General features: G+C 42.3%; 1 long non-coding RNA gene across 1 annotated transcript; it reads right to left on the bottom strand.

The window, feature by feature from the left end:
• Positions 1-8,096: 8,096 nt before the first annotated feature.
• Positions 8,097-13,600, bottom strand: LOC307210553. Its single transcript, XR_013836063.1, has 4 exons — positions 13,575-13,600; positions 12,268-12,297; positions 11,564-11,701; positions 8,097-8,701 (listed from the first exon to the last, which is right to left on the bottom strand). It is a non-coding gene; the product is annotated as an uncharacterized lncRNA (long non-coding RNA).
• Positions 13,601-16,529: the final 2,929 nt, after the last annotated feature.

Genomic DNA, 16,529 nt, shown 5'->3' on the forward strand with positions numbered 1-16,529 from the left:
TGATTAGTTCTTTATTTATAAAAGTATTTCTATACTGCCCCTTCATAAAATACCAGGGGAGTGTACAGCAGTATAAAAACATTTAAAACAAAAACATCAAAAGCCATATAGAACAAGCATTAAAATGACTGGCTCAACTTAAACAGGTTTAAACAACTGAATAGGCTGGTTGATGGGGGTGGGGGGAGTTCTCAAGAGTTGCTTGAAAGTCAAAAGCCAGAATGCCAGCTAAGACAACTCACAGACTCCTCTAGATGATCTCAATGATCAAGCTTGTGCATCAGGGCTCAGGCTATTGTTAAGGTAGCCTGCCCTGGACCCAAGTTATTCAGGGTTTTGTATATTTAACAAAAGGGCCTTGAACACGGCCCAGTAAAATATGGGCAGTCCATGTAGATGTTTTAGCAATAGTGTCACCAGCTGCCCCAGCAAACAGTCTAGCCTCTGCATTCTGCACCAACTTTAGCTTCCATGTGTCAGATGCCTGGAGCTCATAGCCCAGCAGCAAGACGCACAACCATATACTTGCCTTTAGGAAAGAGAAGAGGTGTGAAAATTATCCCAGGTCAGATATTTGCAAATATGCAAGAAATGTGTCAGCACAGCATGGAAATGGCTCTCCCTACATTCCTGGGATCTTTCCATCCTACTCCTGACTTGGTCCTGATGATTCCTAACGAGCATGTGTCCCATAGTCACCCGAGGCAATCTTTCTCTGCCTGTCCCTATTTTGTTTCCTGCAAGACAGTCCAAGTGCCCTTAAACAGACCCACCAGCAGCATAAATGTTGACAGTGACCCACCATTGCTACCAGTGGATTGGTGATGGCTGCTGCTACTCTATAGCAGTGCTGGAGCTGAATTCTGGTGTGTGGCTCTGCAGTTGTGATCTTGAGCTGCAGTGAGGACCCTAACATAGACCATTAAGGGCTGAGCTAGCAGAAGTGATTAGCGTTCAAAGCTCAGGGCCACTGTAAATTGATCTCCTGGTGCTGCAGCTTCTACTGCTACTGCATTGGGCGAACTCAAATAAACTGAAGGTTGAAAGTAGTTAAGCGACATTTTTAAAAAAGGAAAACCTTTGTGGGTTTAGAGAAACTGAGATGCTAACCACAGAAAGCTTTACTTTGTAAGTATAAGAAAGGCAGTTTGAAGTCCAGGCTGCGTTTGGGAACTTTTTGATAGTTGGAAATTTTGCTTTCGTAAAGTCAGTGTTCTAAGAAACACATCATCGTTGAACTCACCACCAGAAATAATGGAAAGACAACTTTCTTTACTCATTTCTAATGATCAATAATTCCATTCTCTCCTACTCCTCTCCTATTTATAACTAAATATAGCATATTAGATCCAGATTGCTAGTCTCACTTTAGCGCTATTGAAACCAGTAGGGCAAGTTAGTCATCAACACCTCAGTCCCATTGATTTCATTGGAACTCAAGTGTCACTAACTCAGTCTGGATCCAACCCAAGACCTTCACTGATTTAAAAACTTTTTTTAAAAAGTTTGTGAGAAAGGAATAGTTGTAAAACACACACACACACACACACACACACACACACACACACACCCCAAACAAACCCACAGCTATTATCTGCGCTATCTTTGGATGTATTTGTGTGAACTGGACAAAGTGGCAGAAGGCAAGCAGCACATTTGACAACCTTAGTTAGCTTTATATCAGGTGAGAGAGCTATATTAAAAACATAGATCACTTAGCTTCCTCAAATTAACCTGGAAGTAATTGATTGGTATACACTGATGTTTACAGTTAATAAATGTCAGAATGATAGCTGGATGCCAACCCATAATTTATATATTGCAGTGTGGGTCCAGATGCTTTTGAAAAGCCACAAAGTTCAGATGAACTTCCTTTGGTAAGGAGCTCCAAAGTGTTGGAGCAAACCCCACAAACCATCTCATCATCAATTCCTTTCTGAAGCAGGCTCTTAACAAGTGATGGTTGTATGTAGAAAAGAGTTTTCTCAGGTATGCAATTTCCATCAAAATGCACCATTTTAATAGGTCACCACCTATACCTTGAATAGCATCTTTAAATTAACAGATACTGAAAGATTGGCTGAATAGGTTTTCACCAGGGGTATGTATTTGGGCTGCCACATTTTGCACCAAACAAACTTCAAGGCCAGGCCCATATTAGCAGTGTTTCAGGTTCCAAAAGGACACAGGAAGGTTGCAACTATCTGACACTCACAGCTACCCAATAAAATGCCACTTGTATCCATGGTGCTAGAGATCGCACAATACTATGGCATCCATCATTTCTGGGTTCAGCAGACTACTCATGAGGAGTAGTCACAAGAGCTTTGGTAATAGAAAATAGGCTACTGCAAACACTGGGTGAGTTTAAAGGTATTTATCACCATTGGCAGTGAAACAAAGCAAAACACTGTACAATCCTATTCTGAAGTAGGTCCTTTGAATTCCATGGGAGTCACTCCCAGGTAACTGTGCAATGGATTGTAGCCATCAACATTCTTAACTGGTTTATCTTGAAATTGATCAATTTCCTCCCAAAGTGTTTTTCTTCTCTAAGAGCCTAAGTTCAAACTAAGATAAAATTAAAAACAACTCTCGCGAAACAGAGAGCATCTGCCTAGAAACCACAATGAAAAATATCTGCTCTAAAAGTGGTTTGTTTCCTGGAAGCTGTTTTTGCCAGCATGTAGAAGTAGAAAGGAGTGAAAGGCCACTGAATGTGAACAAATGCACTACAAATGCACTACCTGACATTCTTTGGGTGGGGAATAGGTCAGTGGCAGAGCATAATGGTATCCATGCATGGTTAGTGGTAGAGCTCTTGGTCCACATGCACAAAGTCTTAATATCCAATCCACATCCAATCTCCAGGTGTGGGCAGGAAACAACTTTCTGTTCTCATCCTGAAGCAAAGTTCTTAACCCAAGGTACTATTTCTGGGTTAGTGGAGTCTGTAACCTGAAGCGTCTGTAACCCGAGGTACCACTGTAGGATAACTAGAAAGCCTTGTTCAAAACACATTCAGAATACATTACATTTTATGAATACTTTTGGCAGTTGTTTGAGATGTAAAGATATATATAGATATATTTAGATATAGATATATATAGATATATAGCAAAGCAAGGAAAAGGCAGTAGAGAAGAAGAGGAAAGAGGAAAATGTTTAAAAGGGCATAAGAAGGGAGCCTTTTATTTTCATCTCTCAAAATTATCCATTCATCTGCTCACTGTGACTATCTTTCAGCTCTATCATGAAACACATCACAAATTATTGTGAGAGGATTTACTTTGCTAATAATAGGGGTATACACACAGTCAAACATTTATCCCCTTTTGCTTATGAAGGATAATTATGAAAATGTTTCAGAACTCCTTGGTGTTATTCCTTAAACAGGGCTGCCTTCAGATGTCTTCTAAAAGTCTGGGAATTGTTCTTCTCTTTGACATCTGGTGGGAAGGCATTCTACAGGGTGGGTACCACTACCGAGAAGGCCCTCTGCCTGGTTCGCTGTAACTTGGCTTCTCGCAGCAAGGGAACCGCCAGAAGGCCCTCGGTGCTGGACCTCAGTGTCCGGGTAGAATGATGGGGGTGGAGACGCTCCTTCAGATATACTGGACTGAAGCTGTTTAGTAACTTTTGTTATTGTGCTGAGATCCCTTTGAACTAAAGAATTTCCAGAATAGAAAATACGGTGTGGTGGGGGCGAGTAGCCCTGGGTGTCACCACTGAGGGAGGTGACAAAATGCCAGGCGGCACTCACCTGGAAGTGGTGCAGTGGCTTGGGCACCCACAGGCTCTGCTCAGCCCCAAACAGTCTGCCCACTGCCTCTCCCTCAGCTGTAGGGCAGCTGAGTGGGAGAAGGCAGGCAGACTCCTTGGAGGCCCCACAGAGCATCCTGCCCCAGCTCACCCCACCCCAGGCACCCAATTGGCTTGCTCCGCCGCTGGATATAGACACACACACACACCCAGGTCAATCGCAGATCCCTGCCTCAGGTTGCATGTTTGTATGGTTCTTTTAAATCTGTCACTCTCATATGAGGGATGTGAAGTCCTGTGCTTCAGCAATGATGGTTGCCTTTGTCTTGATGTTTAGAATCTTGAGGCACTTACTGGGACTCCAAGCCATCCCTATAACCCCATCACAGACTGCAAGAAGACATACAAGCAATGCATTCATTATCAATGCAGTTGAGGGCAGTAAAGTCTCATTTCTTCACAACCATCGAAACATTATGGGCAAAAGAAGATGGCAGCTGCCAGTCTGCCACCACTATTGAGGGGGAAAGGCAACCAATGGAGTGGAAATGATGAAAGAGGAAATTATGACAACTTTTCAAAGTTCTGGCTCCCCATTAAGAGATATGCTCCTAATATGCATATGTGGACAACATTCAATGCATACAGTTTAGAATATGGTTCCATTTTACAGCTGAGGAACATTGATGCACAGCAGTAGGTAATAGCCACAGATCAGTCAATGAATCCATGTGAAAAAGTAGACATGTTAAAAATTAAATGACCTAAGAGAGGTTTTCCCCAAAACCTCTGAGCAAACATGGCATCTCCCACCCACATTTATGAGTAATTAGCAGAGCTTGCAGAGTGATGGCATAAGCCCAAGCACCCTTCCCTTTAGAAATTAAGTACTGACCTCAGCTCTGCTGTCAAGCAACTAGACCCAGAGAACACATACATTTCTCACCACTGAACAAGTCCACTCAAAAGCACTCAAAAAGCAAGTTGCCTCTGACAATATATTTAGCTCAGTGTTTTCATTACAAAGGTTGAGGACCTCTGTTTACACACACACACACGCACGCACACACGCACACACACACACACACACACACACACACACACACAACTTTTCATTTCCTTTTCACTCTCCTCATTTCCTTTATTCCAGCAGCACCGTTAATTATTATTTTTAAAATAATAATTTCATTTCAAAGCACATTACCAAAAATGTGCTTTGTGGAAGAAAGTGGAAGAAAGCACTTTTTGTTTCCAGTGTTCATCATTAACTGATGTGGTATGTTAAGGGAATGAGTAACGGCCCAACCTCCTCCTATTCCCCCACTTCTTTATGACTGGAAGGTTTCATGTCGCTCACCAGTGGTCATTGCAATGTTCCCAATGAAAGCAAAGACGTCCTCTGCTTAGTGGGCTTAAGCTACAGGAGGGTAGATTTCGCTTGAAAATTAGGAGAACCTTCTTTACTGTAAGAGCATTTCAGCTATGGAACCAATTACTTGTGGGACTGGTAATCTGCCTCATCAGGAGCCTTCAAGTAGAGGCTGACAAGGCATCATTTTGGGAGGTTCTAGCGCAGATGGCGCTGTGGGTTAAAGCCTCAGCGTCTAGAGCTTGCCGATCGAAAGGTCGGCGGTTCGAATCCCTGCGGCGGGGTGCGCTCCCGCTGCTCGGTCCCAGCGCCTGCCAACCTAGCAGTTCGAAAGCACCTCCGGGTGCAAGTAGATAAATAGGGACCGCTTACCAGCGGGAAGGTAAACAGCGTTTCCGTGTGCGGCTCTGGCTCGCCAGAGCAGTGATGTCACGCTGGCCACGTGACCCGGAAGTGTCTCCGGACAGCGCTGGCCCCTGGCCTCTTGAGTGAGATGGGCGCACAACCCCAGAGTCTGTCAAGACTGGCCCGTACGGGCAGGGGTACCTTTACCTTTACCTAGCTCTTGATTCCCTCCATTGATCAGAGGGTTGGACTAGATAGCCTACAAAAAGGATCAGGAAATGTGTCTCTAACAACTGACACATTTACAGAGTGTTTGAGTAGAGGTCTTTGCCACAGGGGCTGTTGAGGAGAGGCCTTATAGGCTTTCCTCTTGCTGAGGAGAGATCTTGCAGTTTTCCTTCTTACCTGCTACCATCTCCTCCCTCCCCATTTTAGGAGGGGAAAGGGGGGTGGGCAATGGTGGGGTGCAGACCCCGATTTGAGGATGAGTTTGATGTGGTGAGGAACTGTGTTCACATTGGAATGAGACCACTTTTAAGTCAGGCAGGTGCATTTGCATATTACAGCTCCCTCCATCAGATAATCTCTCCTATTCCTGACCAAGGATCTGGTTGCGTTTTGGACCCTATGACACAAGTGGATGTTATTCCATGTGCAAACGGTGTGTGTGTGTGTGTGTGTGTGTGAAGTGACTCTGGAGCTTCACAAATGGTTTATCATGGGGAGAAATCTCTGTGTGGTTTCACTGCCCACATATGTGGTTTCATTTTGTCAGACGAGCCATTTCCCCACCCGCCAACAGCAATATCACTTGACTAGGAAAAAGTATACAGAGAATAATGTATGAAGAATGTATTACATGCCAGTTTTTCCACATACACATATTCTTCATATGTGAAATAAGTTATTCAGGGTTCAGTGGGTTTACTCCAAAGTACCTGCCATTTTGTCCTGCACTGTAGCACAGTGCCATCCCCATCTCCATGAAGCTGACTGTTTTTAAGACTTTTTTTAAGATAGGCAAATGTCCCCATAATATATCATTCTGCCCTTCAATCCCTGTAACATGAATTAATTTTGTCTGTTATACTGGTCGGAGGCTGCTGGTTTCTTTGTATGCTAGCTACAGATATGAAACTGCTCCATGATTATAAATGGAGGGTACTGATCCAGGTGTGCAAAGGGATATTATCCAGAAAAATGAACGTGGCAGGCTTTGCAGGTCAGAGAGCTTTGTGTGAACTAAAGTTTCAGCAATCACTGGTTCAAGAAACATTTCATATAGGCTCTAAAATTTCTTTGGCCATCATTACCAGATAATATGAGCTGAAACTGTTCTTGACCCTTGTGTCACTTACATACAAACCTCAGCAATGACAGTTAGGAAAAATGATTCAAGGAGATGGAATAGAGAAAACCCCAGTGTACAAGTATATTCACCATGGGACCATAGTTGAACATTCCATCTCACAATAATAATAAAAACCAGAAATTGCACAAAATAAATTTATTTAAATACGTTATATACCTACAAAACTTTCATAAATACATTTTTGTTGGCCTGGATTGCAAATATTATGCAATACTTTATAAATAAAATTATAAATAATTATGCAAAGAACAATAATACTATATATAAATTACCTGCATTCCTGTGTAGATATTTTTTAATTTTGCAATCTTCAACTTTCAGCTAGAATTGAAGTATAAATGACTAGACAACCAGGGACAATCATCTAGAAAAGTGCTTATAACTCAGTTAAAAGCAGCATGTTACATAAGAGGGTCTATAACTTACGGCTTCACCAGGGCCCAAAATATTTCTCACAATCCCATTTGAAAGAAGTGCCTAGCCTATGTTGAGTGTTAACTTCCAGAGGCGTTGTGGTCATTAAAGGAAACGGAGGATCTATGTCTTAACTGACAGCCCAGTTCCTGTGGAATAAACATCAAAAGGAAATCTCACAAGATTTGAGATGTGTTCGGTGGAAGCTAGTCTTTTAGGGCAAATGGGGCACTGCCCCACAAAGCTCAGCCTGCCCTCAGCAAGCCCCCAGCTAATAGCTGCCAGCTTCCTACTTACAGCCAGCCCTGAGGAGCACCCTCCAGCTTCCTCCTCTTTAGACTCTGATGCCCTTGTAGAACTCAGCAGGGAGGAGGCTGGGAACAAAGATAGAATTAGCTGGTTCTGCATCTGATTGGCTCTGGTTTCATTCAATCTGATGTCCCCTGCCTTCTCTCCTACCAATCCCAAAGGGCACCAGTCTTCACTGGATGGATTTCTGGTGCCATTTGCCCATAATCCATGAGTCCCAAACCCAACAGTTGGGAGACACATCAGACAAAGACAAAATTTGGAGCACACTTTCTTTCTTTATCCCCGTTTTTCCTGTTTTTGTTTTTGTTTATTATATTGGTATTGCTTAATCATTTATAATTTGGGGAGGGTGGGTGTATTTTTAGGTGGTGAAGGGAGGATGGCAGGGAGTATAAAGCAGGAAAATGTCTGGGGGATTTGTTGTGTGCTGAAATTTGTTGAAATATCAATTAAATATTGAATAAAATAATAATAATAATAATAATAATAATAATAATAATAATAATAATATAATTTATTATTTATACCCCGCCCATCTGGCTGGGTTTCCCCAGCCACTCTGGGCGGCTTCCAACCGAATATTAAAAACAATACAGCATCAGACATTAAAAACTTCCCTAAACAGTTGTCTTCAGTTGTCTTTTAAAAGTAAGATAGTTGTTTATTGCCTTGACATCTGCTGGGAGGGCATTCCACAGGGCAGACGCCACTACCGAGAAGGCCCTATGCAAAATGAGGTCATAAGTAGTAGTATTTCTAGAATGATTTCACATACTGAAATAAATATGTATTACGATCCGATAACATTAAATAATATATTAAATAAATAAATAAATAGTTTCATCTTTGACACACTGTTATAAGTTAACAAGAAAATTGCATTCCTTTTCTTCTTCTTCTTCTTCTTCCATGATACATACTGATGAGAGTCCTGGTTTGTTCAACACACTTGATTAGTCAAAGAGATCCTCTTGAACAGCAGAGCAAACGATCCTTTGCACGGTCCAAGTTCACAGCGTTGCTTTTTTGCGTCGCAAATGACTGTGCAAGGTTTTCAGAAAGCGATCAAGGTATTCTAAGAGTTTGTCAACACTTTTGCGTGGTGCTGTACAATTCTCATTCTTCTCCTGTGGGCAAAAAGTTTGCATTGAAAAATTACTGTATTTTTCTCTCCATAACACTCACTTTTTTCTCCTAGAAAGTAAGGGGAAATGTCTGTGCGTGTTATGGAGCGAATGCCTACGGATGGCGGGGGGATCTGCTGCAGTCGTGAGCAGAAGATCCATGGTTCCCCTTCCTTCCCTCCTCCGTGGCTTGTTTTGAAACAGCAGAGTGGGAGAGGAGCCGCTTACACAGGTGTAAGCGGCTCCTGTCTGGTTGGCTGCTTTAAATCAACCGAGCTCTCTGTCCCTCTCCCCTCCCCACTCAGCTCGCTAAATAGCAGCAAAGCTTTTCAGCGAGTCGAGCCGGGGAGGAGGGAGAGAAGCAGAGCCTGCTTGTTTTAAAGGAGCAAAGCGGGAGAGGAGAGGAGCCTTCTTCCCTTATACCCCTCTTCTGCACTATTAGCAGCATCCTTCTCCACACACCTCACGCATGTTCCTTCTCCCATTAAACACCTCTTCTGCATTATTAGCAGCGTATAAAATTTTTCTTGTTTTCCTCCTCTAAAAACTACATGCATGTTATGGTCAGGTGCATGTTATAGAGTGAAAAATACGGTAGATTGTTTGTGGCTTGCTTTTAGTCAGGGGCTTCAGGTTGCCAATGGGTCATTGAGAAATCACAAACAAGTCATGGACAATTATTAAAAATAAAAAATGTCAGATTATTTCTGGAAAGGAAAAACTAGGATTGAATGGGGTAAAAATACTGGGTTGGCATTTTTCTGTTAAATCATTTTTATTAATTTTCCAATAAAAAACATCCAATTAACATATCAAATTAGGGTTGGCATTTTTATGCCGATGATGGATGGAAAACTGTGGAAAACCTTCACATATGAGGGGTGCCAATCTCACAATAAACACTTGTCTGGAACCACCCAGAGTGCAGTGTGCAGAAATATTATCTTCCACAGGGCAGATATGTTGAGTATGGTGTCCCATGATTCCTGATTTAGGTGGAAGTTGGCATGTCTTGATCACTAACTTATCAGGCTATTTATTACTGACCACACACATGTGACTAATCCAGGGACAGTCAAATTGGTGCCCTGCTAAGACTGTTGAATTCAATTCTCATCAGTCCCAACCTTCATGGCCAGTGGTCAGGAATGGTGGGAGTTGTAGTCCAACAACATCTGGACAGCACCATGTTGGCCACTCCTGAAGCATTTAAAAATATGTTGTTTTTGTCAATTGATTGCATTAACCCAACATATCAATATTTCTAATGAAGATAACCTTCACCACCAGAAGTTCCTTTAGGCTGCAGTCCTAAATTTAGTTCTGTACACGCAAAGGATTACTTTGTTAGGCATGGTAGCAGATGACCAGTGACAATGAAATTGCAAATTCAAAAGGCATCTTAAGGATGCCAGGGATTTAACATAGGACCATCTGCATGCAGAGCAAATGCTCTACCACTAAGCTACAGACCCTCCCCCTAATTAGTCATCTTCATGACCATCAAGTATCTTAAAAACCAGCAAAATGCAATTGCAACCAGAGGAACTTATCTGTTGCAGCTCCATCATGGTTTATTTCCAAAGATGGGAATTGAAATTATTACTCTGAGAATATGCACTTGATGTACAAAGTCAGCTGCTTCTCCCTCGATGCTCTTTCCTAACGTGATTGCTGTATCAACATTGGATCCTTACCAACAACCTAAGGAGGAAGCTGTGCTCCACCAAATGATATGTGCCCCTCTCTCAACAAGAGGTCTGCATGCAGAATTTAACTCCTGTTTATGCACCTGTGGTGACTGAAGACAGGGCACCGGAGCTCAGAAAACACATCTATGTCCACACCACATGGATCATCCAGGCCTATTAAAGGAAGCATCCTTTTGATGCAAGCGGTAATATTCTGGAGTTGCTAGTTCTTGCATATGACTAGGGTTGAACCAGGTCTGTATTTTAAGCATATATACCACAATTTCCCACTTTGTGATAATTTTCCTGGTCCTCCAGCCACATTACTAAATCCTAACGGTAGAGAGCTGAACCTTATTCTTATGGAACAGTCCTACCAGCAATTTCACTGACAGAGTGGTTCATAGGATTGAGGACCCAGATCCCAAGGTGGCATGAGAAGACAACCTATCCAGTTTGTATGGGAGCTGATATTTAATGGCATCTGTCCCACTCATGACCAGGGCTGCATCAACACTCCACACACCTCCTGCTCCAAATCTCTGCACAGCTCAGATGTTCACATGAGGGTTCCCTCCACCCCCAGAGCAGCACGTGCATTAGATGGATTTGTAGCCATTCTCGGGAGTGCCTGAGGACTATCAGAATGGTTCCAGATCCCCAGCTCTAGCCCACAACTGCAACCAATATTTTAACATTACTGTTAAGATGTGGTCAGGGCAATCCTAATGGGAATTTAGAGAATTACAGTGGGATTTGGGAGAGGTTATGTGTTAATAAAAATAAAAATAATATATTTGTACCCTGCCCGCCTGACTGGGTTGCCCCCTCCACTCTGGGCAGAGCAGCGTTAAATAGATCAGAGTTGGTCAGCTCTGATACACTACACATACTTAGAATGTTGAATTTGCTACTGCTGCACAAACACCTGTTTATAACCACTGCAAATAAGATAGCACCTCGTGGTTTGGCTGCCTTTGATACACCATCATAGCTATGGCTCTGGATTTTGTGGCTTTGGGTTATTATAGGCCCTACAGCAATATGGATCCATCAGGATGTACAAATAGGGACAAACTGGAGCTAAACGAAAGCAACTTTGTAGGGTTTCTGTAAGGGTAAATATGTTCCAATATACCGTTGCTGAAAAGTTAACTAAAATAGGTTTACTTACATCATTTTTTGGCAAATCTTCTTTTAAGTGCTTAAGGTTTCTGCGCAAGTTGTCGATGCTCCTGTTGTCATCAGTTTCAGCCCTCACTAATTCCAATGAGTTGATAAATACATCCAAATTATCCTTTACACAAAATTCCTGAAATGAGAGTATGTGAGGAATTATGTAGCCTTCTGTAGAATAACATAGTATATGCCAAAGTTATTTAAGACCAGACACAATTCAGTATTCTTGCACAATTCCCATTTACATATTTCTAAGAGCCTTCCACAGAAGAACTTTCAGGAAAGTCATGCCTACTCTTTTAAGGAGTAGTATTTGTTCTGAATAGATATCTTTTCCTGACCCAGGCTTAGAATGCCATGTTGATATACATATATGATAGACATTTCATTAGGTGAATGTTCTGTACCTCACAAGCCCTTTTAAGACCACTCACAATAAGTGGGAACTAACTTTGGCAGGATCATGCTTTACCATTTTAAGGGAAATCCGTTATTTTGAAAGATAGGTTCCCATTTGAAAACAACCCACTTCCAAGGATGTCTTTTAAACCAGGACATCCTAATGTCGTACCCATGTTCCCTCCTTTTCAATATGCCAATTGCTTTACACACCAAAAGTACTTCTTCTAGCAACCCATACCCAATATTTGAAATGATTCAACATTTTAAATAAATAATAATAATGTTTTAATTTCTTACCTGGAAATTTTCTGGGACAAGTAGTGATGTCTATAAATATTAAATGACAAAATGTAGTTAAGTAGTGGCCATGTGAAAGTCAAAGTACATGTTCAATTAGACAAGGTTAAAAATTAGATATGCCTTGATAGTCCCCTTTGCCTGCCCCCCATGTTCAAGGGTTGCCTCAACCTTAGGAACACATCAAGGCAGAGGATTACAAGAGGCTCAGCAAATGGCAAGGGCCCATTATTGACTGGAAGAGGAGAATTCTATGTAACTTTTCATGTCTTATTATCCTAACCCATGGGTAGGCAAACTAAGGCTCGGGAGCCAGAGCCGGCCCAATTGCCTTCTCAATCCGGCCCGCAAACGGACTGGGAATCAGCGTGTCTTTACATGTGTAGAATGTGTCCTTTTATTTAAAATGCATCTCTGAGTTATTTGTGGGCCATAGGAATTCATTCATACCCCCCCTCCCAAAAAAAATATAGTCCGGCCGCCCACAAGGTGTGAGGGACAGTGGACCAGCCCCCTGCTGAAAAAGTTTGCTGACCCCTGGACCTAACCTATCCCTGTGGCATTTTAGAAAGGATGCAGCTTTCTAAAGGGAGAAAGAATATTGAAAATATGAAAAGGGTGTGTTGGATGAGAATGGAGGAAACAAGGAAGGAAGCAAGGGATCTCTGAATACTGTACCTCTGAAGACACTATCTCTGAATGTACATATGGAAAGGCCCAGTAGCACAGCCTGGGTAGCTCAGTTAGTTAGAGTTTGGTGCTGATAATGGCAAGGTTCAATCCGTGTATGGGACAGCTGCATACGTTGGACTAGATGATCCTCAGGATCTCTTCCAAGTCTACAATTCTATGATTCTATGATCTGCTTTGTATGCAGAAGGTCCCATATTCAACTCCCAGCATCCCTAACCCTGTCTGAAACCTGGAAAGCCATTGCCAGTCAGTGCAATGACTCAGAATACTGAGCTAGATGGACCAATGGTCTGAATCACATTATGACAGCTTCCTATAACATAACATAACAAGAGGAGTTTCCTATGTACCTATTAACTTTTAATCAGGTAGGCCCTAAATTCCATTGAGCCTGTGCCGGGGAAAAGTGCAGGGTTCCAAAGACACATTTCCACATGTAAATCTTCTATAATTTCCTTTACTTTCTCATGGGCCCGCCACTGCAAGTCCAATTCATTAAGAAAGGCTTGGTTTTATATGCATTTTTACTCAGAATCAAGGTTCACTGAACTTAGTGGAGCTGAGGAGGTCTTTCCTAAATAAGCATGCAAAGGATGGCAGGTTTAGTTTCTTACCATGGCTGGATCCTTGGGTATCACTTTGGTCTGCAACTAGCAAAATACAAAACAAGGTTAGCTGGTAGAAATGCATTCTTTCATGATCAAATGTTTTAAAGTTCAGTCAAACATTAGTTAACTTTGCTTTACAGTTATAGCATACCCGTGTCAAATCTTTCAGACGATTCTGTGTTTCTATAAGCCCCTCTATACCGGTAAGTTCTTTTCTCACAGTCAGATTGTGTGCTGGTCTGCAATTGATGTATGCTCCAAGGCAAAGGATGATCAAACAGTGGGGCAGCATTGTGGTGATAGCAGTGTGCTTCAGTTTCCTTGTTCTGAACCTGGTAAGACTTTGATGCTCTTATATATACACATGAAGCTAAAGGAAATGATTAATATCTCACCACAAAAGTCAAGCATACCCAACGGAGGTGGAGGGGTGGGAAATTACCTTGAATAATGGAATCTCCTAGCTGCTTATCTGATGCTCGGGTGCATATGATTTGTTGTGAAGAATGCTTGAATTTTAAAGGGAAATGTATACGTATATGGGCACAGAGATAAGCACTTTTAAGTTCAATTGATTTTAGTGAGGAGTTAAGCATGCAATAGTACATAAGAACACAAGAAGAGCCTGTTGGATCTGCCCAATGGCCCATCTTGTCCAGCATCCTGGTCTTACAATGCCAACCAAATGCCTGCAAGAAACTCATAAGCCGGACCCGAGCACAGGAGTGTTCTCCCTTCCTACAGTTTCCAGCAACAGATACAGTGGTACCTCAGGTTAAGAACTTAATTTGTTCTGGAGGTCCATTCTTAACCTGAAACTGTTCTTAACCTGAGGTACCACTTTAGCTAATGGGGCCTCCCGCTGCCGCCACGCAATTTCTGTTCTCATCCTGAGGTAAAGTTCTTAACCTGAGGTACTATTTCTGGGTTAGCGGAGTCTGTAACCCGAAGCGTCTGTAACCTGAGGTACCACTGTATTCAGAAGCATCTAACCATGGAGGCAGAACATAGTTTAGCCATTGATATCCTTATCTTCCATGGAATGGTCTAACTCTCTTTTAAAACTATCTGAGTTGCTTGCCGTCACTGCTTCCTGTGGGAGCAAGTTCCATACTTTAACTTACTATCTGCCCGAATCTTCAAGCTTTTAAGCTTCCTTGTATTTTCATAAGTTATTAAAAGAGGAGAAAAACGGTGTTATTAAAAGAGGAGAAAAACATTTCTCTATCCACTTTCTCTGTGCCCTGCATCCTTTTTATAAACTTTTATCTTGTCACCACTAACTCACCAAAAATGATCAAGGGCATGGAAGAACTCCACTATGAGGAAAAGGTTGCAGCATTTTAACAAAAAAGCTGAAAGGCTTCAACCTTTCCTCAAAGGGAAGTTGCTCCATCCCATTGATCATTTTGGTTGCCCTTTTTTGGATGGTGTGCCCTGTATCCTACTTTTACAATGGATAGTCCTCTCTTTGAAGGGCTCCTCTGAATGGCTGCCCAGCAAAAGGCCAATTATTAATAATAGCCTGCCCATCTGGCTGGGTTTTCCCAGCAACTCTGGGCATCTTACAAGACACAAGACCACAGAAAAACATCAGCCATTAAAAACTTCCCTAAACAGGGCTGCCTTCAGATGTCTTCTAAAAGTTGTGTAGTTGTTTATCTCTTTGACATCTGACGGGAGTGTGTGTGTGTGTGCATATGCAGATTTTATTCAGATCTGTGCTCCATTTCATCGTTGGTGTTGCAAAAGGAGCTGCCAAAAGTTAACAGAATTTAGACTTCCGGGTTAGCACCTCCGGCAATGGCAGAATTCCTCTGATCGGGAGGAACTTGCTCCGTGGAATTCAGGGTCTGGCCGCCACGGCAAAGGTAGAGACCCACTAAAAATCGCAGGTGGGAGAAGCCTGTGAACGTGGGATTCGGCTGGCACCTTTTGCACCTCCCCTACTCGCGGGGAGACCCGGTTTCGGGGATCCGGAGCGATGTGGGGTGAGCGGTGCGGTGCTTCGAATTGACTGCTTCTTTCACGGAGTGAAGCCGCATTGCTGTTGCCGGAGGGCGCTGACTTTTTCCTGTGGACCATTTGATTCTAAAAAACTACCCGTGAGTAGAACGGAAAATTGGATTTTTAAACGTCTTAATTTGGCACCAAAACGGGGAGGTTTCAGACAGGAAGTCCGCCTTCCCCTTTTGTAAATCGATTGAAGCAAAGAATTTGCAAGCTAAAGTCTTGGAAAGTCCTATGTAAAGGATTAAACTTCCATCGGCTAAAATCATTAAACCCCCTTGGAGGCAGGAGAAGAGGGGGGAAATTTTAGATCGCGTAAGCCTGCAGGAGAGAGTGAAGAAAGTTGGATCACCACCGCTCTGAACCTGGAAATAGACTGCTAGTAAGACTGACGTTTTTGGGAAAGTTCATTGACTGTGACAGTTAGTTAAATAAGAGAAATACATTGTTTTCATTGTCTCCTTCTGCGTTTAAAAAGGAGTAAAAGTAGCTGAAAATTGAAACTAATTTTACTGCTTGAACTGTGCTTAAAAGGATTGATACAAACAGAAATTGTTTCCCTCTAGAGGGAGCCTTTGAAATTGTTACAAGAGTTGGGCTGGTGGAATCTCCAGCTGCAAGAGAAAACTGTGAGATTGACCTTGGATTGCTTGAGAATGTCGACAGAAGAAGCCTTAGTGATTGCACTATGCAAGATAAGTGAGTCATTGGAACAGCTCCACAAGAAGACGGATGTGATGAATATTAAAATTGATATTTTGGGACAAAAAGTGACTAATTTGGGACAAAAAGTGAACATCTACACAGAAACTATTCAGGAACCGATACAGGAATCTACTTTGACATGCCAAATGGTGGAGAAAGCGAGGGAGAAAGTTGTGGTTGTTGAACCTAAAGTAATACAAGTGGAGAGGGAAAGAGCCCCAGCCTTACAGAGGCAATTTGATGATT

The sequence above is a fragment of the Podarcis cretensis genome (assembly GCF_951804945.1).
Source record: "Podarcis cretensis genome assembly, chromosome: 2".
NCBI lineage: Eukaryota > Metazoa > Chordata > Lepidosauria > Squamata > Lacertidae > Podarcis > Podarcis cretensis.